General features: G+C 32.6%; 1 protein-coding gene across 1 annotated transcript in view; it reads right to left on the bottom strand.

Annotated features, from left to right (window-relative positions):
* Positions 1 to 26,411, bottom strand: part of Ctnna3 (catenin alpha 3) — a 1,639,810-nt gene that overhangs the window by 333,667 nt on the left and 1,279,732 nt on the right. The window lies entirely within an intron of this gene.

The raw sequence follows: 26,411 nt of genomic DNA, 5'->3' as shown, positions 1-26,411 counted from the left end.
TGTCATTTTATCAATGAAACATTCAAAATAGCTTTCAGCTTTTCATCTTATGTCATCTTATTTACATATCTTCATATTTTCTCTGTATGCCTTTTTTTCATAGTCTCCATTATGCTGAAATTTGTTCTCTTAAGTGTCAATACAGATAGCAACTGTTCAGAGAGCCTGCCACACAATCCCCTAAAAGTTTATTTTTGGAAACTTAATCTCCAACTTCATATATTAGTGGAGGTGGAGTCTTTGGGAGATAATTACCACTAGATGAGTCCAATAGGTTGGAATTTCTATGATGGTATTAGTGAATCTATAAGAAGAGGAAGAGAAGTCCCTTCTAGCAGCTGTTTTGCCATGTGATGACTTCTGTCAAGTTATATTGGAGCAAGAAGGCTCTGCCAGATGACAAGAAGATGTTAGCACTATGCTCTTTGACTTTCCAGCCGCCAGAACCATGAACCAAACTTATATTCTCTATAAATGACCTAGTTTCATATTTATGTTACAGCAACAGAAAATATACTAATAGCCTTTTAACACCTGTTTTCTGCTTACAACTCAGATTGTGTTAGAATTTTCTACATTCTTACCACATTGTATTAAAAAGGAAATTTTGCTATTATAATTATTATTTCTTGCTCTACTTGAGGTTGCATAAATCCAGCTCTTTATGTATATATTACATATATATGTAATATATTTTGCATATATGATATAGCATATATAATGTTATATATATATATATTCTAAGTATATATCTAATATTATATTATACGTAATATTTCTTTCCCTAGATTATAATATTATATATAAAGAGAGAGATAGATATTCCAAGTATAGTATCATCAGTTTCACCAATTTTACTCTATTTTTCCATGTCTTTCCACTCACAACATTAAATCAATAAATCACAAAGTTCTGCTAATTTGGCCTCCCAAATATGTTTCTGGCATACAGTAGTAACTCAGCAATTATTTATTGAGTAAATATGCCTTTTTCACTCAAGGTCTAATAATTCAATAATCCTACTTTTATGTATTGTTGGACTGAGAAAGTAATTTGTTGCCCGATTTTACAAACTGGAACTCATAATGAATTTTTGCTGCTGGAAATAATGCACTACAACTTTACCTTTAGTTAAAGTCAAAAGAGTTATTATTGAATCAGTTTCAGTGCATTGGGTTTGGGTCTCTCTCTGCTGAAAAGTTCACTTATCAAGACTTCGGTGTTCGTGTTCATTAAAGCCATAGCAGTTCTTGGCTTCACCTCTGAGGTGCACATGCAATATATTTGGTATATTACTGATGGACAAAGCTCTGGAGTTAAGAGGATTAATTAGGATAAAACCCAAAATACCCAAAGCTAATACCAATTCCCTAGGTCAGCAAAAAAATGCTCTAAAAAAATCTTTCATTTGAGGCAAGAAAAACCTCTTGTATGTCACTTTATTATTTCTACCTCTAGAATTCTCTAACTTATCATAAGTTTTATCAGCAAAGTAAAGAAAGTAAAAATGTGTAAGTAACTTTGTTGCTTCTAATTTTAATAATATTAGATGTATCTGTTCCTTTCTCCTCAGAGAAACCTCATCACAATGACTAGGTGTCCATTGTTATCAAGATACCCAGAGATACCCTGAGATGTAAGATGTGACCTCAAATCTCCAGTTAGCTCTTTCTGTTGTATTTTTCTAGTATAGAACATAATAATTTCAATAGATATTTGCTTACTGATGTAAATATTTATCTCTAGATAAATTTGTCATTCTGGAGATGACAAACTAAGATTCTGTTATTAAGACCCAGAATTGCATAACTAGTAAAAGATGAACCCGTAAATAATTCTAAAGATGAAGATTTATCTTGTAAATTCTAATTTTAAAAGATTACACAATGTCTTTGGGAATGAAATAAATGCACACCTCACTATTCCATGTTGGTTTTAACCTTCTATGATAATATAATACCAATAAATCATTTGTTATATATTTGTCTGCATTTCCTATCACCTGTAGCATACAAGGCAGAATAAGGCAACTAATATAAGAAAAGAATTTTGACTTCAAAGACATTAAAATTATAAAATATATAGACTAAAACGTCTATCAACGTTGTAAAATGTGAAAAAGGCTAAAAGTTAGAGATTATGCCAGGTTGTGATTTAAACTGTAAGCCCAAGAGTCTTTTCTTTTTTAATATATTTTTTTGTAGTTGTAGATGGACAGAATACCTTTATTTATTTATTTTTATGTGGTGCTAAGGATCAAACTCAGCACCTCCCACGTGCTAGGTGAGTGCTCTACCACTGAGACACAACCCCTACACAAGTCTGATTTTAATCTGGTAGATACTTAATACCCATTAGAAAATTTCAGTAGGAGTTAAACATGGTCAGTGGTGAGCAAATATATCCCACCATTCCTGATCTGGGACAAAATCTTTTGTTCAATGTCACTCATTATGTCTCTTGCAAATAATCAGAAATCCTGAAAAAATAACCAGAGCAATTTTGGACACTTTCATGAGATTATGATCTTTTATAAGAAATTAGACTTGTCTCAAATTATTATCACATTAAGTCTGATTATTTTTAACCTGAACCTTTGGTGAAATTGTAAATAACTTAACAACGATTATCTATTTATCCTTTCCCCCTTTGAACCATTTCTATCAAGAGAATATATTTTAATTTAGATTTTCTAAAGCCTATTCCCTTGCAGCATGTTTGAAATACAACTTTATCATCTTGTCATAATTAATTTTTCTGAGAAGATGTTTTTACAGTGGTTTTCATGTGTTCTATCAGAGTGTCTCAGGAAGCACATTGGATTGGTGGGGTGAAGAGAGGTAGGGTACAAGCAGTCCAGATGGATGGGACTCCTGTGAGTTCCCACATCCAATTGTCACTTCAAAGACAGCAACTCTGTTTTCATTTGTTTTATATACTTTAGTTCCATTTCATTGGAATAAGTGTCTGTAATACTGAAAAGAGTTTTGAAATCATTACTTTACATAACTAATATAGAAGTGGTATATAAAATAGATGGTTAAGCTGAAGCAGCAAAGACAAGTTAGGAGATTGTTGGAGCAGGCTCCAAGAAAGACTCCATTAAGATCTGAATGAAGATTTGTTGGTGATGGAAGTGAAAAGGATGGGATATTTGATACTAAAGTTCAAAACTGTACTACTGATCAGATGCAGGAGGTACAGGAAAGGAAGGATTCTGGATGACTAAGGTATTAATCCTGATTTCTAGAAGAAAGGGGAAACTTTTTATTAGTAATACATAAACCAAAAGAAAAGATGGTGATGGGTCTATCTATGCTGAATTTAGGTAATCTTCATGTCACCATATCTATCAGGCAGATGGGAGAGACAGAGAAAGGAGGAGATTGATTTGACAAGTATTTGAACAGTGAAGCCATTTGAAGACATGGCATTAGGATTAATTGCTGAACTTTAAAGACAATATTTATTTTGGAGAAAATATGTAGAAGTAGAATTAGTTGAAGTGACAAAGATTAAGCAGAGAGGAGTTAGAAGGACAAATTGGAATACAAAATTTTATGTTAAGATATTGTATATGCTTTTTGTTATTCTAATTTCCCTATAGTTTGGTACTCAGAATCAAAGTTATCTCTCTTGGTAGTATTTCACAGACCTTTAAGGGAAGAGGAACTTCATTGTTTGGAGACTACCTGTCACATTACAGAAATTTATGTGTTGTAGTGAAAGAACTGTGGAAATGAAAATGATTGTCCAAAACGAAGATGGAAATATTTACTGACATTATTGTTACTATTACATTATTAGTAGTAATATTATTAATATTTGCATTAGTATTGCACTATAACAGAGGCTTATCAATCTAAGAGTTTTCGTCTTTCTTCCATCATTAATGAAACTGCATTTATCAAATGCCTTGTAAGGGCAATATCATACGCAAGCATTCTAAGAATATGTTAAGAAATGCATAGTCGTGGGCTGGGGATGTGGCTCAAGCGGTAGCACGCTCGCCTTGCATGCGTGCGGCCCGGTTCGATCCTTAGCACCACATACCAACAAAGATGAACTAAAAAATAAATATTAAAAATTAAAAAAAAAAAAGAAATGCATAGTCGTTGGCTTAGTAATCGTTTTTATAGACGATGATAGGAGAACCAACTCTCCAGCAAGGAGAGATCAGTAACAGAGATCCTATCTGCATTCAGAATGAGCTCTTGTATTTCACTGACAAGAGGATGGGGGAAATGGCACTGGGATTGAAAGGCTGTGATTACAGGACATGGTAGCTGACTGCATGTGTGGGGTGCTGGGATAGAGAGAATGCCTTGAGAGACCATTTGCAACAAGGCAGTGTCAGCCTCTGATGTCAAGACAAGACAGAAGGCAGGGTTCTCTACCAGCCAGAGGAATCAGAAACAGACTCAGCTAACCCAAAGGCTACAAGGCCACAAATGTCAAACTCTCTCCTCAGTGACTGTTGCTGTCAACTATAAAATAGACTCTCTCCTGGCAAGGACAGCAGGTCACATATCTCAGTTATTGCTCAGGAAATAACCTGTCAGAACATCTCTCTGAACACAAAGGACAAGATAATTGTCCCAAGTTGTGTCGTGCCAAAATTTCCAGTCATTGTAAGAAGCAGCAATATGGAGCATAATGCATTCTTATTAAAATTATCCCTGTCTTTTAACTTTAGTAGGAAACATTTAAAGGTGGCAGCATTTTATAGTTTTGGTTGTTTAAAGCATTTCTTAATGCAGGGGAGGTAGAGGTGATTTTTATAGTTAGTAATTAGGTAGGCAATATCACATTAAAAGATTAGCCACAGTAAAAATCAACACTGATTTTTTTTTTCACTTTATTTTTTTAAATTTCAACTCAAATTGAATAAATATATACAAGTCTGGACAGAGATAAGTTCAAAATTCACTGAGAGCATATTTAGTTTCCATGGTAAAGTAATTAGATCTCTATTTTAAAAGATTTTTAAAGTTTTTTTTAGGAAGAGGCAAGTCAATTAAATTGCTCAGTCAAGATAAGTCACAACTTTTATGGAATAAAGGTAAAATTATGTGCTTTCTATTGTACTTTCTCAGATGTTACTCAGATTGATTATAACCTTAAAGGAATTTCATATTTCAGTTCCATCACCATGTTAAAATGACTATAAAATGCCTCCTATTTTATTAGAGTTACGCGGCAAGATTTCTTTAAAGATGGCCATCGCATTTTCTGTTTGTTCCTAAATGCACACAGGTAAATAGCTAAAGCCAAAGTAATTTAAAAAAATCCACAGACCCCACCTACTGTTTAATTTTGGAAAAAGAAGGAATCATTTACTGCTTATATTTCGAGGGAGGATTTCTGTATGGATTTCAAGCAGATCCTCCCCCACAAACTGTTGTGACATTTTAGAAAATTTTGATTAAGCACCAGGCTTCTTCCCTAGCTTTAAAAAGTCATAAGACACAAGGTTTTGAGACCTTGATTAGCTAACATAAATAATAAATAAAAAGTAGAACTATGCAGGAGCAATATTTTTAAAAATGGACACATTAAATGGAAAGCAGAGAAACAATCAGGCATTTAGTTCTTCTCTACTGAAAAATGTATGCTAAAAATAGTAATTACTACATTTTCTTTTTCTTGTCTACTTTGTTTTGGAAATGGACACTCCAGATTTTGTTTGTTCTGAATAAGACTTGGATAATATTATATCATTTCAGAAAACTAAAAACATCAGTGAAATAAAATATATATATCTTGATTCTGTGAATTTAAGTATAAACTTATACTAGGAAGGAAAATATGGACATAGATGTAGGGGATGGAGAGAATCTAATATTCTATAGACACTAGGGAGGAAAATAGGATCATTCCTTTAAGATTCATCTTTAAAATTGAAAATAATAATTTAAAATAATTTATGTAAAAATAATGGAAGCATAAACTTAGAAACAGTATGAAAATCAGGTTTAGTATACATTTAATCATGTATTTTATAGAAGGGATTTTATATATTAAAAAGCAAACTTTATATCTGTACCCAAATTATGCCTTCTCTTATCACCTTTGTTTAGAAAATCATTCCATTTTCCTGCAATTGTCTTCTCCCCATGTCCATTACCCCATATTTATAAAAAGTCTGAAATATGCTTAGCCTTCAAATTCAGATGCTTTCAGTGGCTAGAAAACATTGGCTTTAGAAAGAGATATTTCTTATAGTCCAATATGATGACTGGGCAATCCCTGTGGATTCTGCAGCTCAACAGGATCAACAAAGATCCAGGATCTCCTCCTGTGCTCCTTCTGAGGTCTTCAGTATGTTGGCAATGGAGCTCCAATATCACCCTGTTTTTATCTAGGAGGGAAAAATCTTCAAGAGCTTGTATTTATGTCTTGTCATCCAGAAATGGGTAGCATGACCACTACTAGTAGCAAGAAAAGAGTGATATCAAGTATCTGGCATTTTGTAATTAACTGCTATAGGGTTGGTTAGGGAGGGGCCCAGAATGATAGTGTCCTTTCAACTTCAAATGGATATCACATGTTTAAAGTACTTTTAAAAAAAGATATTTATCAATAAAACAGTTAATAATAGTAGAAGCAATCAAAAGCAAGATAACATGTAGAATATAGAATATCCACCAATGATGACATATTTATAGAAGCCATCTTACATGAAAGTTAAAAATAGTAATTAAAAGTTAATAAAATGACATTCTTTATATGTTTGCTATTTTAAAGAAGAGATTCAACATGAGAAGGAAAAGAATCAAATCACTACAATTTCATGAGCTGGGATTAAGAAATTATATCAAGAAAACCACAAGAGGTTTTGCTTGGTCCCAGGGATTTAGTCATACAGGAATAAAGGCTTGGGTGATTATTGAGCCCTATGAAATTAATGAGTAAAAGGTTAAAGAATGAATAATATTATATTTCACCTTAAGTGTCTATTACAATTTCTTAAAGAAAGGAATTTAGGAAATGACAATTTTGATCGCATGGTTGAACTTTAGTTGCTATTATAAAACCTTCCTTTTTTTTTTTTCTTTTTCTAGTTGCAGGTGTTGAACCCAGGGCCTGGTGCTTGGGTACATGATAGGCAAGCACTGAGTTACATTCCCAACCCTTTTTACTTTTTATTTTGAAACAGGGTAAAGTTAAGTTGCCCAGTTTAGCCTCGAATTCTTGACCCTCCCGTCTCAGCCTCCCCTGTGTCTAAGATGAAGGGCATGAACGAACGACTGTGCCAGGCTACAAAATCTTTTATAAGCAGACATTTGCTTTTGAAATTCTAAAGAAACTTATAAGAAAAGTGAAGGATGTGATTAAAATAACATTACATGGAGCTAATATTGTTTGGTTTCCTTACTAATTATTTCGCCAAGTAGATAATGATTTTCCTGAATCAACTTATACAATAGAAAGCTCTACCCTGAGAGTTCATATAGGAACAGAACCAGAAGAGAAACAACAACCACTATTCATTTACTGAGGGCACTGTTCTAAAATCTGACTTGTTACTCTTAAAAATCTCCCAAGAATCAACATGAATCTTTTCCTTGAAACATTTCATTATTTCTTGCTGATAGGCTTTAGGAAACGATGAAATAAATAATGAATTTACAAACAACCACTCAGTGCAAGGAGAGTTTCAGCTTTCATATCTTTTGATAAACTGCATATTTAATTAACCCTGTTAGGAGAATATTTTTTTTCCTGTCTGGTTTATTATCTGTGTAAGTGCAATCACAGCAAAAATCAGTAAGTAGCAGCAGAACAGGGAGCGTCCTGTATCCAAAATGTGTTATTGAAGATTTATAGTGTCTATCCCTGCAAAATAGAGGGAATTTTTAAAATAGTAAGGTTAGAGGGCAGACACCTGCAGTTGTCTGCAGGTGTTTTGAAGACAGACCATAACTTAGGTTTGTTAAAGAAACACAGGGGATTTAGAAGTAAAATTAACTAACTACAGTTTCAAACCAATATTTTAGGACAGTTAAATTTACTAGAAGAAAATAATGAAACAGTTAAAAAAGACTGACTTATTTTTAACAATGTACACTTTACATGGTAATATAAATATATATGTACTTTGAGTGTATATGTGCACATGGGATAAGGTAGTTTCCAGGGCTATTTTATTTTTATATTTTACCTATTTAGTTTATATAATTCTTCCTTCCAACCCTGAATTTCCTTTTAGAAAGTCACTTTTTCTTCTCCATGGATGTTTTATTGGGATATGGTACCTGCCTTTCAGTCTCAAAGACATAGGAGTTATGTCTTTCCATTTTCTACAGCAGCTATAGTCAGAATATGCACATGACGTAGGCATCCAAAAAGATCGTCTTTCCTGGGACTTTAAATTTAATCGAATAAATCAAAAAGGTGAAATGGAACATAGGACATTCCTAGCATTATAGGTTATCTATTCAGAGACACATTTATGGCATATCAAACCTAAAAGTGTTGGTTAAATATACTTTTTAAAAATAATATATCATGAGATAAATAAACTTGACAAGCCCTTAGATAAACTAAGAAAAAGAGAGTCATATAAATAAAATCAGAGATGAACAGGGAGACATCACAACTGATACCACAGAAATACAGAGAATCATCAGACCTATTATTATAAATAACTATATGCTAATGAATTGATAACACAAAGAAATGAACAAATTTGTGAACACATACAGCTTACTAAGATTGAATAATGAAGAAATAAAAAAATCTGAATTGATAATGAAATTCTCCCAACAAAGAAAAATCTAGGACTAGTCAGCAGTCTTCACTGCTGAACTCTATCAAAAAATTAAGGAAGAACTAATATCAATTCTTAATCCAAAAAAAGAAGAGGATGAAATCCTAAACTCATTCTTTGAGGCCAGTATTATTCCAATACCAAAACCGCACAAGGACACAACAAAAACACTACAGACCAATATTGTTGATGAACATAGATGTATAAATTCTGAACAAACTACTAGTAAACCAAACCCAATAGTATATTAAAAAGATTATTGTCATGGATTAAATAGTAGTTTGTCTCCCAAAACCTCATCTGTGAGACAATGCAAAAAAGTTTAGAGGCCAAACGATTTGGTTAGGAGAGCCTTACCCCAATCAGTGAATTAATCCACTGATAGAAATTAACTGGGTCTTAAGGGTACATAAGTAGGGTGTGGCTGGAGGAGGTAGGTCCTGGGGACATGTCTTTGGGGTTTATATTTTGTGCTGTTGAGCAGAACTCACTCTCTGTTTCCTGGTGTGATGTCTGGAGCACTCCACCACGCACTTCCACACCGTGACGTTCTGCCTCCCCTCAATCCCTGAGGCATGAAGCCAGCTGTCTATGGACTGAGACTTTTCAAACTGTGGGTCTCCAAATAAACTTCTCCTTCTCTAAAAGAATTGCTCTTAGCAGTTCTTTTAGTAACAGTGATGAAATGGCTGACTACAACAATTATACACCATGATGAAGCAGGATTCAACTCTGGGATGCAAGAATAGTTCAACAAATGCTAATCAATAAAACACCTTATATCACATCAACAGAATGAAAGACAAAAACCAAATGGTTATCTCAATAAATATAGAAAAGGCATTTGGTAAAATTCAATGTCCCTTCAGAAAAAAAAAAAAACGGGACAAATTAAATACAGAAGGAAGATACTTCAATGAAATAAATTTCATAGGGGTTAGGTTTGTGGCTCAGCGGTACAGCACTTGCCTGGCATGTGTGAGGCATTGGGTTTGATTCTCAGCACTGAATATAAATAAATAAATAAATGTCCATCAACAACTTGTTGATATATATATATATATAAAAAATAAAGGCCATATATAAAAAGTCAACAGCTACTATCATACCAAATGGGGAAAAACTGAAAGATTTCTAAGGTCTAGAATATGACAAAAAATGTTCACTTTTACCACTTTTATGCAACATAGTACTGGAAGTCATAGCCAGAACAATCAGACAAAAGAAAGAAATAAAGGGCACATAGGAAAAAAGGAAGTAAAACAGTCACCATGTGCACATCTCATGATCCACGAGTCCTAATATACAGAAAATCCCAAAGGCACCACCAAAATATCTGTTAGAACTAATAAACTAATTCAGCAAATTTTCAGGATACAAAACCAGCAAACAAAAATCATTATCATTGCTTTATGCTGAATGTCAATTAACTAAAACAGAAATCCCCAAAGCAGTTCCATTTGCAATAGCTTCAAAAATGAAATAAAATGAATACTTAGGTACAAATGTGACCAAAGATGTGAAAAATCTCCATAATTTAAAATTACATAGAGTTAATGAATGAAATTGAAGGGGACACAAATGAAATTAGACAGACATTCCATATTAATTGATTGGAAAAATCAGTATTGTTAAAAATGTCCCTTCTACCCAAAGCAAAGTACATATTGTAATGACATTCTTCACAGAATTTGAGAAATCAATATAAAACATTTTAAAGCCACAAAACCCTGAATAGAGAAAGCATTTGTGAATAAAGAGAACAAATCAGGAGGCATTATACTACCTGACCTCAAAAAATACTATCAAGCCATAATAATCAACACAGAATTGTATAGACATAAAAATAGGCACATGGACTAATGGAACAGAATAGAGAGCCTAGAAGTAAACCTACACATCTACAATCCACTTATTTTCAACAAAGTTAGTATGAACACACAAAAGAGAATGGACAGTCATTTCAATACATGGTGCTGGGCAAATTGTATATCCACTTGCAGAAGACTGACACTGGATTTCTACCTCTCAGCAGTTACAAAAGCCACCTCCAAGTGGATTAAAGATTTTTATTTAAGACTTGAAACATGAGACTATTAGAGGAAAAGAGGGGAAAAACTGTAGAACATTGCAATAGGTAAAGTTTTTTTTTTTTTGTGCAAGATGTAAAAAGCACAATAAAAAATAGAAAAAAAGGGTTATATCAAATTAAAAAGCTTCTACACAGCAAAAAGAACAATAGAATGCAGGGACAACCTAGAGTAAAGGAGAAAATATTGGGAAACTATATAGATGACAATGGAAGGCCTCAGGAGTAGAGTGATTGCCTAGCATGTGTGAAGCCCAGGTGTCTATCTCCAGCACTGCAAACACAAACACACACTCATTCTAGTAAGAATGGCTACTATCAAAGACAAAAGAACAAGTACTTGTAAAAATGTGGAAAAAGGAAACTTTTTCACATTGCTGACGGGAATATAAATTAGTACAGCTATTATGAAAAATAGAATGGAGGCCCCTTTAAAAAAAAAACTACTATGTGGTGCAGCAATCACATTATTGGGTAAATATCCAAAGGAAATGATGTCAATATTGCAGCACTTTCACAATAGTAAAGAAACAGACATGACTTAATTGTCAATTAATTGATGACTGGATAAAGACAATGTAATTGTGCAAAATGGAATACCATTTAGCCACGAAAAAGGATATAATCTCTTTTAGAATCAGGAAAATAATTCCATTTACAATAACTTATAACAATTGTGACAATAAAGATGGAACAAAAGGTCATCAAGTTAAGTGGAAGTACTGCAGGATCACATACAAAATAATAAAAAGACAGAAGTTGGTCTGATAGAAGTTGAGAGTACAGTGGTGACTACCAGAAACTGAAGAGTATGGGGAAGAGAGGACTGGGGGAAAGTTGGTCAATGAGTACTAAGCTTCAGTTAGATAGAAGTAGCTCCTGTGTGCTATTACACAATCCAGTGATAGTACATGACAATGTAGTGTCTACTTCAAAAAGGTACAGCAAATGATTTTGAATGTTTTCACCATAAATACACTAAAGTTTTAACAGATATCAATAAGGTAGCTAATAGGTCTTTTCTCGGAGAAGTTGTAATATAATATAGAAACGCATTTAAAAGATAAATTCATGAAGACACGTGGTAGAGGAACAGAGGGGACAATCTGCCCTGAGTACAGACAGTAAGAGGGCACATTGACTATAGAGAATTTCCCAACAATAACAAACTGGTTACAATTTGATCTCCTATTTTCTTAACATCATGTTCCATCAGTTCTAAATAATGTCAAAAATAAAATACTTCTTGAAAAATATCTTTGATAGGCCTAAATTCAAAATAATGGTAAGGTTCCTATGGAATTTTAATAATATAATATATATGTCATATTTTAATTAGAAAAATTTAATTACTTAGCCTTTAATCAAGAATGAATTCTATGTAGAAGTTAATTCAAGGAAGTCCAGTTGTGCAGACCATCCCTGACTTTGCTGCACACCTTCGTTTTGAGACCAGGTTTGCAAATGTTTGGAGTCATTCAAGCTGATGCTTTTTGTTTCATCGATCCCTGTGTTAGCCATATTCTTGCATTTTTGTCAGATTTCAAATAAACAATGAAGGTACAGTCAGTATAAAATGCAGAAATGGAGCTTCAGTCACTCAAATTTAATCATTTTATGTGGAAGTTGTATTCTTTTTTTTTTTAAGAGAGTGAGAGAGGAGAGAGAATTATTTTTAATATTTATTTTTTAATTCTCGGCGGACACAACATCTTTGTTGGTATGTGGTGCTGAGGATCGAACCCGGGCCGCACGCATGCCAGGCGAGCGCGCTACCGCTTGAGCCACATCCCCAGCCCATGGAAGTTGTATTCTTAACCTTAGAGAGTTTATTCATTTGGAAATGTCAATCTCTAACTTTTTACTTGTTCATTTTACTTCAATCATTTTATTATTATTTATTTTATTTCGTAGATGTTATGAGAAATAATAGAAAAGTTATACAATTAATCTGTTGTAGGGGTGAAATAATAGAAATGGGGGTTAAATATTATCTGCTCTGATGCTAAGATTGCCCTAAGTAGTCTCACATAAGGGAAACGGCAAAAAGAAGAATTCTAGTTATGGGGCAAAGGAAGAAGAAATTAGAGAATTAAATTAAGAATTTAATTTTTTGAAGTCCTATATCAAATTACTATTTATGAGAAATGGAAGAAATTTATAATTTGGTAAATTGTAATAAATAGTGTAAATTAGAATAGTGCCATTCTGAAGTTTCTGTATAAATCATTTGTGGTTTTCCTATCTGCCCTTATAGAAAGGCATATAGAATAAGGGAAAATATCACTATACTATTATTATAATGAATGTTTCCCAAAGGAAAAGACTAAAGAAGTACATTCTTAAAATTTTAAAACAACTGTTTAACCTGCTATAAATATTATACAATATATACATGCATCAGAATATCACAGGGTATCCCATAAATATATAAAATTTTTTATGAATAAGAAAATAAATTTATTTTAGATTTTTTAAAATATCACACTATGAAGGTACATGGGTGTTTCTTAAATTCTCAAAATTCAGAAATATCAAAAAATAAATAAAAACCCATAAGAGTGAGATTCCTATAGTGCTGTTTGTCTTGGGAAGCTGCCTACTGCAAAGGTCGAAAATTTAGTTTCAATAGTCTATGCATAAAAGAGAATAACAAAGTCTTGGTCCTGTGTATTGTAGGAGATTGCATAAGATCTGTATAGACCTCATTGCATAAAACTTGTAGTTTCAAAGCATGTCACACATTGCATGAAATAACATTATGCTACTCACTGAGAAAGAAATAAATGAGTGAGATACGTAAACCGAAAGGTTTATAAGAGTTTACACAGAAGGAAGCATAAAGAATTACAAAAATAGGAAATAAAAAAGAGAACTGAATTCACAACAAAAATAGAGTGAGGTAACAGTTTCAGTATATGTTTTCTATATTGCCAGACTTATTTCCAGAATCAAGAACACTGAATGATTAGGAATAGAAAAATTTTTTTAATGATATACACCCAGAAATAGTATAAGTAGATGAGAAATCAGGGGGAAGATCTAAAAGTCACTATTAGAATATCATATCAACAATCATTTACTGGTGAGTACTAAAGTTAATGGAAAAAATATTTAGGAAAACAGGATATATTCATGGCCTCAAAACACTCCTCCAATTTACTAAGTAGCCTAGTAGTTTTATTACAATTAATCTAACACCACCAGGAGATGAAGATTTTAACCATAAATTATTAATATCAGCAATAAAAGTAAGGCCCTCCATAACTGATCTTGTGGACATTTAAAGAATTATTACAAGCAATTCTATGGCCTGAAATTTAATAATCTAAATGAATTTTACATTTTCAAAAGACACATCTATCAAAACTCACAGAGAAATAGATAAAATGAAATGTCTTATGTCTATTAAACGAATTATATTAATAATAATCTTCCAAAACAGAAGCAGACCAGATGTGTTCTAATGGTTGATTTGATCAAAGTTGTAGGATTGAGTGATATTAATTACATTAATTTCTACAATCTTTTCCAGAAGTTAGAAGGAGACAGACTATTTCCTAACTCATTATGAGGCCAGCATTATCCTTTTACCAATACCAAAGTCACTGAAAGAAAGAAAACTACAGACTGCTATCTATCATGAACACAGATGTAAAAATCTTTAACAAAATATTAGCAAATGAATCCAACAATATAATCAAAGAATTATATACCAAAATCAAATAACTTATTCCTGGAATACAAGGCTGGCTCCACATTTAAAAAGTCATTAATGTCACATCAACACATCAACAGACTAAAGAACAACAATCACATAATTATATCAATATAGAAAGAAAAAAAATGTTTGACAAAACCCTACACCAATTCATAATAAAAATTCTCAGTCAACTAGAAATAGAGGGTAACATCCTCAACTTCACAAAAGAACATCTATAAAAAGCCTACAGCTAACATTATACTAAAAAATGAGAAATTAGTTGCCTTCTCAATAAGATCACCAGATATGCATGTCTGTTCTCACCACTCTCACCCAGTAATGTACTGGAAATAGTAGCTAATGTCATAAACAAGAAAAGCATATCAAATCTATTCATATTAGGAATAAATAAAACCCTCTCTGGTTCCATAGGACATATTGGTTTATGGATAAAAGTATATCAGCAAAAGTCTCCCTGAAGTTAAAGAGTAAATGTTAAGATAGCTTTAATCATTTTAAGATTATCAATAATTTTAAGAAGTGATTATATCAAGATTGAAAGATACAAAAGTCTTTTGGTGAATATATCAAGGTTGCAAAATACAAGTCAAATCACAATAAAATAAAAGTAAGTAAAATCACAGTAAATACCATTAACATTAGTACATATAGAGAGAAAGTACCAGGGTCTGGTAAAACAGATCAAAGATCTCAATAAATGGAAGATAGTCCATGGCATAGCTAGGAAGATATAAGATGGTCTTCATGTAGTTCTTCCAAACATGACCTACAGATTTAATACAATCCCTATCAAAATGTCATCAACCAATTCTAAACTTAATATTATAATGCAAAGCCCCCAGAACAGTCAGCACAATATTGAAGAAAAAGTCAGAGGACTGACAGTACTTGACTTTAAGACTTAATATAAAGCTTCAGTCATCAAGACAGTGTGGTATTTGTGAAAGAATAGACATGGACAACAAACTGTGAGAAACAGTTTGTATTGAAGGCAACTATAAAAATACGATAATTAAAGTCAATGTGAGTTCCTATATTGGATTCTGGAACAGAAAATAGACATTTGTAGAAATTGTGATAAAACCTGAGGGAAAAAGTTTACAGTTGAATGAATAGCATTGTACCAATGCTAATTAGTTTTGACAAATGTACCTTGATAATGTCAGATGTTAACTACAGGGGAAACTCATGGAAGAGTATATGGAAATTGTACTATTGGTATTGTCATTGAACCTCTTCCAAGAGTGTAAAATTATTTTAAAATAATTTTTAAAAAACATTCCAGGCCAAATATTTTTCATCTACACAGATACAAAGGTAGGTCCTAACAATATATTAGCAAATAAAAATCCATCAGTAATGCGGCATTGTGGCTCACATCTGTAATCCCACTGGCTGGGGAGGCTGAGGCAGGAGAATTGTGACTACAAAGCCATCAATACAAATAAATTCTTGGATAAAAGTATTTCACAGCAAAAATATTAGCAACTCAGTGAGGCCCTAAGCAACTCAGCTAGACCCTGTCTCTAAATAAAATATTAAAAAGGTCTGGGGATGTGACTCAGTGGTTTAATGTCCCCAGGTTCAATCTCTGGTACCAAAAAGAAAAAAAATCCATCATTATATAGGAAAAATAAAATGCAAGTTAGATCTATTTCTGCAATTCAAGATTGTTTATCGCTAAACAATCTTGAATTGTCTAACTCATTAACAGATTAAAGAAGAAATTATACATAAACTTCTCAATAGATAACAGAGTATACTAACAATTCATAATACCATCATTTACTCAAACTAGGAGTGAAAGGGAACATCATTAATCTGGCATAGCATTAACAAATCATCATATACAAATGTGAAATATTATAAGCATTATTTTAAAATTAGATAAAAACAAGGCTATACTCTAACACTAGTTCTCTTTTTCATAAACTTGAATATCATAGTCGACACACTAATAAAATAAAAAATGAAATTAACAGCCTAAGGATTAGAAACACACACACACACACACACACACACACACACACACACTACAATAAACTGAACGAACAAAGATTGAGAATAAATGGTACCTTCTGAAAAAAGAAAGAAAGAAAGTAAGCATGTAAACTTTCCCTATCAGTTATCAGACATTTTAAATTTAGAATAGTTAAGATGAATAGTAAGAGAACAGAAGTAGATTATTATAACAAAACAAAAATCTATACATAAATCATCGGTTTATGTAAATTTGGGATATGTAGGCATTGCTCTGTACCTCAGTAGGTGTAAAAGCTTCTTTTAAAAAAAAATAATTATGTCTAGTCTGGTGGCACATGACTATAATCCCAGTGATTCAGGAGGCTGAGGCAGGAAGATCACGTGTTCAAGGCTAACCTGGGAATGTTAGTGAGACTCTGTCTCAAAGTAAAAATAAAAAAGGATGTAATTCAATGGTAAAGCATTTCTGGATTCAATCCCTAGTACTGAAAAAAACCCTCACAGCTTTTTATCAAAAGTTTTTGTGTATTTGCCAGGTATATAGAGAGAATAAAACTAAACTCTCACAATATTAAAAAAAACTCAAATAGATTAAGATTTTTAAATGACTAAGACAAAGAAAGACAAAACCTAAAAACTTTCAGAGGGCAATTTAAAATAATATGAGGATTTAAAACTTTCACAGAAAGAAATATGTAAAGTAAATCTTGAACTTTTCTCTATCAAATACATCATAAAGAGAATGAAAAGCAAATCCAAGCTTGGAAAAAAAATATATGCAACTAATAGAACCTAGAAAAATAAAAACAACCCAATAGAAAAATGGGCTAATGTCAAATAGTTATTTTAACATAGTGGAAAAGTTGAATGGTGAAAAATGTGAAAAAAAATAAAAGGTTCAATCTCACAGAGAATCAAGGAATATAAATCAAAAGCACAATAATGATATTGTTAGCTATTTCAAATTAACAGATTAGCAAAAATTTCCAAATTTAAATCTATAGAGAGTTCTCAAACATCTGAACTCCTTCTTTACTGCTTATTGAGGTTTAAAATGGGAAAACATTTTGGAAAACAATTTGATATTACCTCTCATATCTGAACAATCCTAGAACCTATGGTCCTTATCCCTCACTCAGAAGTAGTTATGTCCCTCACTTTTAAATGGGTATATTCCAGAGGTACAATAATTAAAATGTTCATAGCAGCTTTGTATACAGTTAAAACAGAGAAAGAGAACAAGAAAGAAAATGAAGAAAAATGTCTTAATAATCAATATGCCCATCAACAGTTTTATATAATGAACCAATGCATTTGTATTTAGAAAACAAAATAAGGGAAAAAGCAAGTTGTAGAGGATACAAACAATCAATTTTTATCTAATAAAATAATATATGCAAGTTTGTCCACACACACATCATTCACACATACTCCATATACACAAAGTATGATGCCATTATGCTATTTTGAGTATGTAAAATTCCAAGAACAAGTAAGAAAAAGGATTAATATATATTTCAGGACAATGATTAGAGAGGAGATAGGGTCATACAAAAAAAGTAAATATATAGATATTTACTTGATTTATTATTGTGTTTTAAATACTTATCATGCAATACTTACGTCCTGTATTTAGGCTATATTATCTATTTTTCATAAATAGAAAACAAAACAAATCAGCATTGAGCTTTTGTGATTCTCACCCCTCTTTTTTCTGCCATTCCATGGTCCCTATCTGCCCTAGGGCTTGATCCTCACCCCACTTCTATTATAAGAGCCATGTCAACTTTCTGTCATTGTGACCTAATACCTTAAACAATCAAAGTATAAAGAGGAGAGGTTTATTTTGGCCTATTGTTTCAGAAGTTTCAATCTATGGTCTCTTGGCCCTATTGTTTTGGGCTTGTGGTGGCACACATGCATCATGGCAGGAACATGGGTCAAAGAGACCTGTTTACCTCATGGTAGCCAGGAAGCAGAGAGAGCAACAGGAAGGGGCTGGGATTCCAATATCCCCTTCAAGGGACACCTCCAACTGTCTAACTTCTTGTACTAGGCCCCACCTCCTAAAAGTTTCCCCACATCGCAATAGCACCCAAGGGCCAGGAACAAAGCCTTTAACTCATGGGCCTTGGAGAAACATTCAGAATCGAAACTATTGTGGAGCCCTTATTTAAGATAGTCAAATTAATTTCTTCTGTTTACATGGGAGAATTCTGCCTTATATACAACATTAAAATATTTCCAACTTACATAGACAAATAGTATTTAAGACTAGTATTTAAGTCATCATTGGCTTTATTTTTTTAGTTGTATTAGGCTCATTAATTTTAATAGTATGCATGTATATTATCAACTTTGAACTTCTATTGCAGATTCTACAAAATAATCGCATAAAACAACACCACTAATAATGTATTAACATATAGAATAGAAAAAAAATTAAGAAAGGTAGAAAAAAAGGTGAAGCAAAGTGTCAACTTTGTTTTCTCAAGTGGATGACACATTTGGTTCATTATCTTGATGAAATCTTTAATCTTATATTTCATTCCTCTAATCATTCTACATGAATTCAGTGAATGCAATTTAAAATTTCCTTAAGCAAAATATAATTACTACAAAGGATCAACTGAAAGAAAAAAAAATGTATATGATTTTAAATTCAGGGGATGCCTTATACTTTTCCAGGAGCTTTCATAGCTGAAATCTTCCTGTTCCTGGAGGAGTCAGTTTAGGTATTGCCTGTTTTACAAATAAGGAACCCAAGGTCCAGGTAGGTTAAAAGATTCATCTGAGGCTATGCAGCAGTCAATGACAACTCTGACACTGATGCCACAAATTCAGAGAGGACTCTCTCACTCTGAAAAATAGACAATTTATATAAGGTACTTGGTAAAATGACAGACAGATCTGTAAAGTGCTTACTAAAGGTAAATTCTCTCTCCTGTCCTTTCCACTTTGCCTAATTTATCAATTCCACACATCTGATTGTTTTGGGCTATAGATGTTAAGTCTCAGCAAGAAGGTGGAGTTCATAGTATCCAAAGTCACATAGCTATTGGTATCCTGAACCAACTAAATATAGTTGGCCAATTTGTTTTTTTCTCAACTATTGCTACTATAGATTATCACATGGTCCTCAAGTTCTAAATAACTATTAAAATAGTTACAAATCTAGAGGGCTAGAAAAAAGCCAGCCTGTAAGCCATACAACATAATGTATTCAGCTATTTTAGTTTCCCCCAGTTTCCATCCGGTATCACACATAGCATACAGGCCACAAAACTGGTCATCAGATACCTGGATTTTGTTTTCCATGGTTTGACCTTCAGCAAATGCTGTAACTTCCCTAAATCTCAGCCTTCTCATCTGAAAACTGAGGCAGTTTAATTATGTTCAGTAAGATCCTTCCCTATTCTGGATTTTTTTTAACATTTTTATTTTTTAACTGGCATCAATTTATAGTATCTTCTGGTTGCTGCCAATATAGAAAGCCAAATGACAGTTTCAGCCACTGGTGTTACTCAATAAAGCACTTCATGCTACAGTACAGAAAGCCTTAGTGACTCAGTGATGTTGCCAGAATAAGAATTTATGGCTGTGCCTAATCTATTGTTTTTCTACTGAGCCATACTGCCTTCTACTGACTCCACTTAATAATAAAGCAAGATTTAAAGGGCAAAACTTCATGATTTCACACTGGCATATGCAAGGGTAAAATTGAAAGATGCTGCTATAAAATCATCTCACCATAACGACTGTTGAGTATTTACACTCTGCACAAAAATGTGTACTCTTTTGCCCTTGGCTGGCAGATTGCAGTATTAGCTTCTAAGGATTGTAGTAGAGTTAAAAAAAAAAAATAGAGACTGGTCGCCTATATGTCTGAAAACTCTGCATACAAAAGTAGATTTGCACAGTTCTTATTTGAAAAAGAACAATTGAAATTCTAAAGGCAAGAGATTTAAGCAACTGCTTAAAACTCAGGGCTGAAAAAAAATACTGATTAAGTTCACCTTCTCTATTTTCAAAACCCAAGTTACCATAAAAATATATTACTAGCTAAAAGTTACTGAGAATGTATGTGTCTATGTGTTAGGCACAGTGGTAAGCATTTTTAAATGTACTAATTAATAGAATCCTCACAAAATTCCCCTTTGAACTAAATATTCTTAATATTTATATTTATATATGAAAAAACAGAGGTCTGTGTTATATAACTAATATAGGATAGGTCAGGAAGTAAGAATTTTTTTAAGCATGTGATCTTCTTCCTATAAGCAAAATCACCATATAAATATTTGTTTTACATTGATTTTGCATGCTCATAAAGGAGTGTAGGTTGACTCTTCATATGTTGTAAAAAAAATCTTAACTAAAATTAGTTTTATTATTATATGAAAAAAATTTCCATATGCTGTGTATGGACATTTAACTATTTTAAATGAAAGCATACTAAAGCTTAAAAATTTAGGTTCTTTCCACGAATAAGAACAAGTACATTTTTAGACATGATTTCATGACTATATTATGTAATGTTATAGCTTCATCTTATAACATACAACCAGCTCCAATCATTTTTTAAAGTACTTATTTATTTATTCAGAGATGGCACTTGATATCTTAAATTCTCATCCTTTATTTTCCCATTAGCCATTTTTTTCTTAAACTGACATAATCCACTTTAATTTCATTTAGAATGAAAATAAATGAAGCCTATTATTGAATCCCATTTGCAGACTGTGAGACTTGTTATAAAGTTCATAAAAATCAAAGGGACTGCAATTTATTGATCTTAAGACCTGAGTTTCATTTTTATTTTATTTCCTGAGAATTCATTTTGTGACATTGCCTGAAGCATATCCTTTGCAAATACACAAATGGAGAACATTAGTTCCCTAAATAAGGTTTACTATCTGAAACTGAACTTCCTTGTCAAATGTGGCAAGAAATGCAGGCTGCTGCTCAGCTCCATTAAGCAGCCACTCTCTGCTGGGTTAAATGAACTGGGCACTTAGTGCCAGAGGCACACCTGGAACAGAGGGTGATAGGTGGCTGGGCTGTTGCCCTAATTTGCAGGACCAAAGTCTCATTTGAGCAATGTTTTCACTGAAGCACAATATCTAAATCATACCTTTATTTATACTGTAGGTGGCAGGATTTTTATGCTTTAAACATCCTGCTGTAACCTTGCATTTTCTTGCAAATAAAAATTTAAGGTGCTTCATCCATCAGATAATGTTTTATGAAAATATTCACATGGCTCCAGAGAGAATAGTCAGGCCCTGAAGGTGAGTCTTTTTTTGTTCCTTTTATTTTAAACTAATACATGTTACTTGATCTGATCATACTTTATATTTATTTAAATATAAATTTAAGTTTTTCTCTTTATTCTGAAAACTTAGAACTTTCCTAAATTGTAAAAACTATTTGGTGAATTAAAAGCAATAACTAAACTTTTAAATAAAATAGTATTCACTCCTGCTTAAGGTTTAAAATAGGTGTATCTGTACTGAATCAATTATAACTTTGAAATCAAATGACTTTACTTCAAAGAATTTTGATTTAAGAATTCTTACTCCTGAAAGAGGGCACCATTTTAGCCATTAATAATTTAAAGAAAAATCCAGCAATTTAAGAATACACACCCCCCCGCCAAAAAAATTGGTAGGTTTTTGGTTTCTAATAAGATTAGGAATCTTAAAATCTTTATGTAGCCTCCCAAGAGTGTAAAGTAATTCATATTTTTGTTACATTTAAATATACTTATGTATATTTAAAATATCACTCTTTAATTTTGTATTAAAATATTCTCGTAATCTGTCTTAAAAAAACAAAGTATATCAATGAAGGAAATTTTTTAGGGTAGCCCTGGCAAACACTAATTTGCTTATATTTTAAACATACACACATAAAATTCTTGTTTCATTATATATTTCAAAGTTCTAAAGCAAAATTAATCAGGAGGCTTGAAGTTCACCAAAAGACTTTGGCTTCTTAATTTGAAGTTGACATATGGTCTTCCTTAATATCATCTATTACTTACTTCACTAAAGGGAAATATCAAGTTATCTAAAAGTTAGCTCAAATAGCTTATTAATCTGATTAGGCCTTTATATTTCTTCTATTTGATCCAAACTCTCAACTAAATTTAAAAAGTTTCTGTAAAAATACCTATATTTGCCAATAATAAAATAACTGTTATTGTTGTCTGCCTATGGAGAAAAACAAAAGGTCTATTTTGCATGAATGTACTGTGCCAATGCTAGCAGTTTAAAAAGTATTTTTCTCTAGGTGTGAATTTATGAATATTTGTTAAAAACATGAGACCTAAAACTATGTTATAATTTGAAAATTTTCATGATTTTTCCATCAAAAGTTTATTACTGTATTTGAAATTGAATAAATTAACTTGTAAGTATAACAATAACACACTGGTGCTTGCACGTGTAGATGCACACACACGCACACACACAAACACACACTAAACTAATAATACTTTCTTTTTTCTGGAACACAAAATTCTATCTTCAAGGATAGATTCTAAACTTTATAAGTGAGAAACTAGGGACAAAATAAAGCCTAATATTGTAAACAGACTATCTTGAAAATAATATTATTTCTATTATTTCTCCTGCAAATTTCAGATATTAAACCTTTGGTGGTATCTTTCATAAGTTTAACACTTTCTAGTCCACAAAGTCTCATGTTACCAATATCTTTAGAGTTTCATAGTACTTCTGTGACTTAGGTATGGAAGGACATTCATCTTCAACAGAAAGAAAAGAAATCTGAAGCCCAAAGAGATTGATTAGCCAGCATAATACAAGCAGAATCTGGATCTTCTAATACAAAATTAAGTTTGGTATCCCATGACCATTCATCTATACCCTAAACTATTTTTTTTTAAATTGCCATTCTTTAGGCAATAATGAATAATTTCTCTGGAAGTGGGTATATTCAATAAAGAACTTATTTAAAATGTGGCATAGATTACTTTTAAATCTGTGCTATGATAAATTTAATTTCTAAAATGTTCTGAGTTAATCATAGCTTCTCCTACCATGGCTGAAAGAGAGTACATGCAAAGCAAATATATATTCCCCATTATTGCAGGCCATATTTATTTAATTTAACTTTTTCTTGTGAAATTAGAATTAATTCACTTTTTCCTTGAGTATCCTCAAGTGTAATGATGCTCCACATTCAAATACAGTGCAGAAACAATGTATCTCAGAATCACTAGAATCAAGTAACTACCTTATGCAGAATACTTTCTATACAGATGCACAAAAGAAAACTGAATCTCTGCACATCTTTTAGAGCACATCACTCATTAGAGACTTAGAACCTAAACACATAACAGATAGCTAAAATCAAAACTCTTGATTAAAATAATTACAAACAGCATGGAGTTTGTTGCTCTTATTGTCATTTTAGGTTATAAGAATTTCTCCTCTATGGCAATTTGCATTACCTAAAAGTGGAGTGAGAAAATAGAGAGAATGACATTCAGGTGTAAGGCAAAACTGACTAGCTAATCTTCTAAAATCTTTGTGGATGAATCCCACATCTTTGTGAACTAACCATCAGTGCAGAACTCAGACAGTGGAACCATATTCAGCTCTCAGGTGCCCAGGTTAAACCACCCACATAGATAGCATATGGCAGTGATCTCAAAGGGCACAAGAATAAGACATTAACAGTAACATAGTACTTTATTTCACTCAATACAGGGACAGAGCCTCAACTGCTGTGTTCTAGCATAACCCCACTTTGTTCTTAATGTGTATGGAACCTACAACAATGATACTCAGCTATGGATTAGGTATACAGACATGCCCAAAATTTCAGTACCAGATTCAGAAGGCTACAAACAATGGAAATTTCTACACAGGGGCCACACATACATACAACTTGAAGTTGGAAAAGTAACATTCACTTTGTTCCCCAATAGTTATTACCATATAGAATTTTAGGATCTTTTAATCTCTTACCATTCTTTGAAGCTTATTTAGATGTATGAAAAGAGTTTTTTTAAGTCATATTCTATATAAATATTTCAATTTTTAGTAAATGACTTGCTACTTGAAAATGGAAGTTAGAGCATAGCTGAATGCAGTCTCATGCTGTAATTATATAAAACTTTACAGCTATACAAAGCTGCTACATATCACTACTATTAAGGGCATGCCTATGAGCTTATAAATGTATATGATAATTAGCCCTATACAAACTATTTTAATAATTGTTATAATTATTATTTTCATCTAATTAATTCAAATGGATTTTTCTTAGTTTATAGCTCTCTAGTATCTATAAATTACTTAATATCCATAATACACTCTTGATTCATTGTTAGCACATTTGGTCTCCTTTCCTACCACCCAGCCACAGTAAATAAAGGCATAATCTCTGAATCCTAAAAATTCCTACATCTCAACATGTGGTTGCACCAGGGACATACCTGGTAGTTACCTACCGTATCTGCAATCCCTATCTACAACTATCTTTATTAGAAATTTTTGAGCAGCATTTTGATACTTCATGATTTTCACCCCAACATACAACCTAAGGATATGTGTGTGTGTGTGTGTGTGTGTGTGTGTGTTTAAGTATCAGGGAAAAGAAGGCAAATATGAAGACTGTCATATAATCAGAGGCTTAAAACTTCAGAAACTCTGAATTCATGGATTGTGGAGCCTTTAAATCATCAGTAATTTCAGGATGTGGGAAGAAATAGTTAAGAACTGATAGCTGGGTGTGGTGGTACACAACTGTAATCTCAGTGGCTTTGGAGGCTGAGGCAGGAGGATCATGAATTTAAAGCCAGCGTCAGCAACTTAGTGAGGCGCTAAGCAACTCAGTGAGATCCTGTCTCTAAATAAAATACAAAATAGGGCTGGGGATGTGGTTCAGTGGCTGAGTGCCCATGAGTTCAATCCCCTGTATATGCCCCCACCACACCCCCCCAAAAAAAGTACTGATGTTACAGGTGGGAGGAGGGGAAGCTCAGCTATACTACTTCCTGAAATTTTTAAAGATTAGTCATGACTATGATGGACTTTAAAATGAAACCAAACAAATTATAATTTTACCATATCAGATGAAGGAAGGAGAGAATCTAGATTGAGAAAAGAAAGACTGCTTCTCCCCCCTGCCCTATTTGAAGTGATAAATCTGTCACTATCAGAGAACCTTGCATAGCATCTTCAACTTAATTCTATCAAAACATTCTATGATGTGGGTATCATCATCTTTAAAGCTCATGGAAAGTTAAAATCTGCCCAAAGACTGAATAGCTAGTAAATGATGGATCTGACTGACTTTTAATTTAATGTTTTCTCAGGACTTTGGGGAAAATTAAATTCAAATCTCCAAGGAATTTACCAAACTCTTCATCATGGCCTACCCACATGGTACATGCCATTTTCCATATACATCTCACATGAACTTGTTTCAGGTTCTAAACTTGGGTGAAACACTGACTGATCGCAATGCCTTTGAATTTAGTCATTCCTACTGCTGTCCAGAGTTTTCTTCTCTTAGTTAGTATATGGATATTTCTCATCTTAACTCTCAGTTCAAATGCCATCAACTCTTGAGGCCTTCTCCAACAACTGTACCTGATCCTCCTAAAACACTTTCCATGAATAATGAGTTACTTATATATTATTTTTGTCTCAAGTTTTGATCTATATCTACAGAAAATGGCATAATATTGATATGAAGAATTTAATATATAGTTGAATGGATGTGTACATAAAACAAAAGCCTGATTCAGAGCTTGGCATACAACTCAGCAATTACATATTAATTTCTTCCATTATCTAGGCACTACA

This window comes from Ictidomys tridecemlineatus, chromosome 1 (genome assembly GCF_052094955.1).
Source record: "Ictidomys tridecemlineatus isolate mIctTri1 chromosome 1, mIctTri1.hap1, whole genome shotgun sequence".
NCBI lineage: Eukaryota > Metazoa > Chordata > Mammalia > Rodentia > Sciuridae > Ictidomys > Ictidomys tridecemlineatus.
Note: the sequence above shows the minus strand (reverse complement) of the source record. Positions and strands in the feature narration are given on the sequence as shown.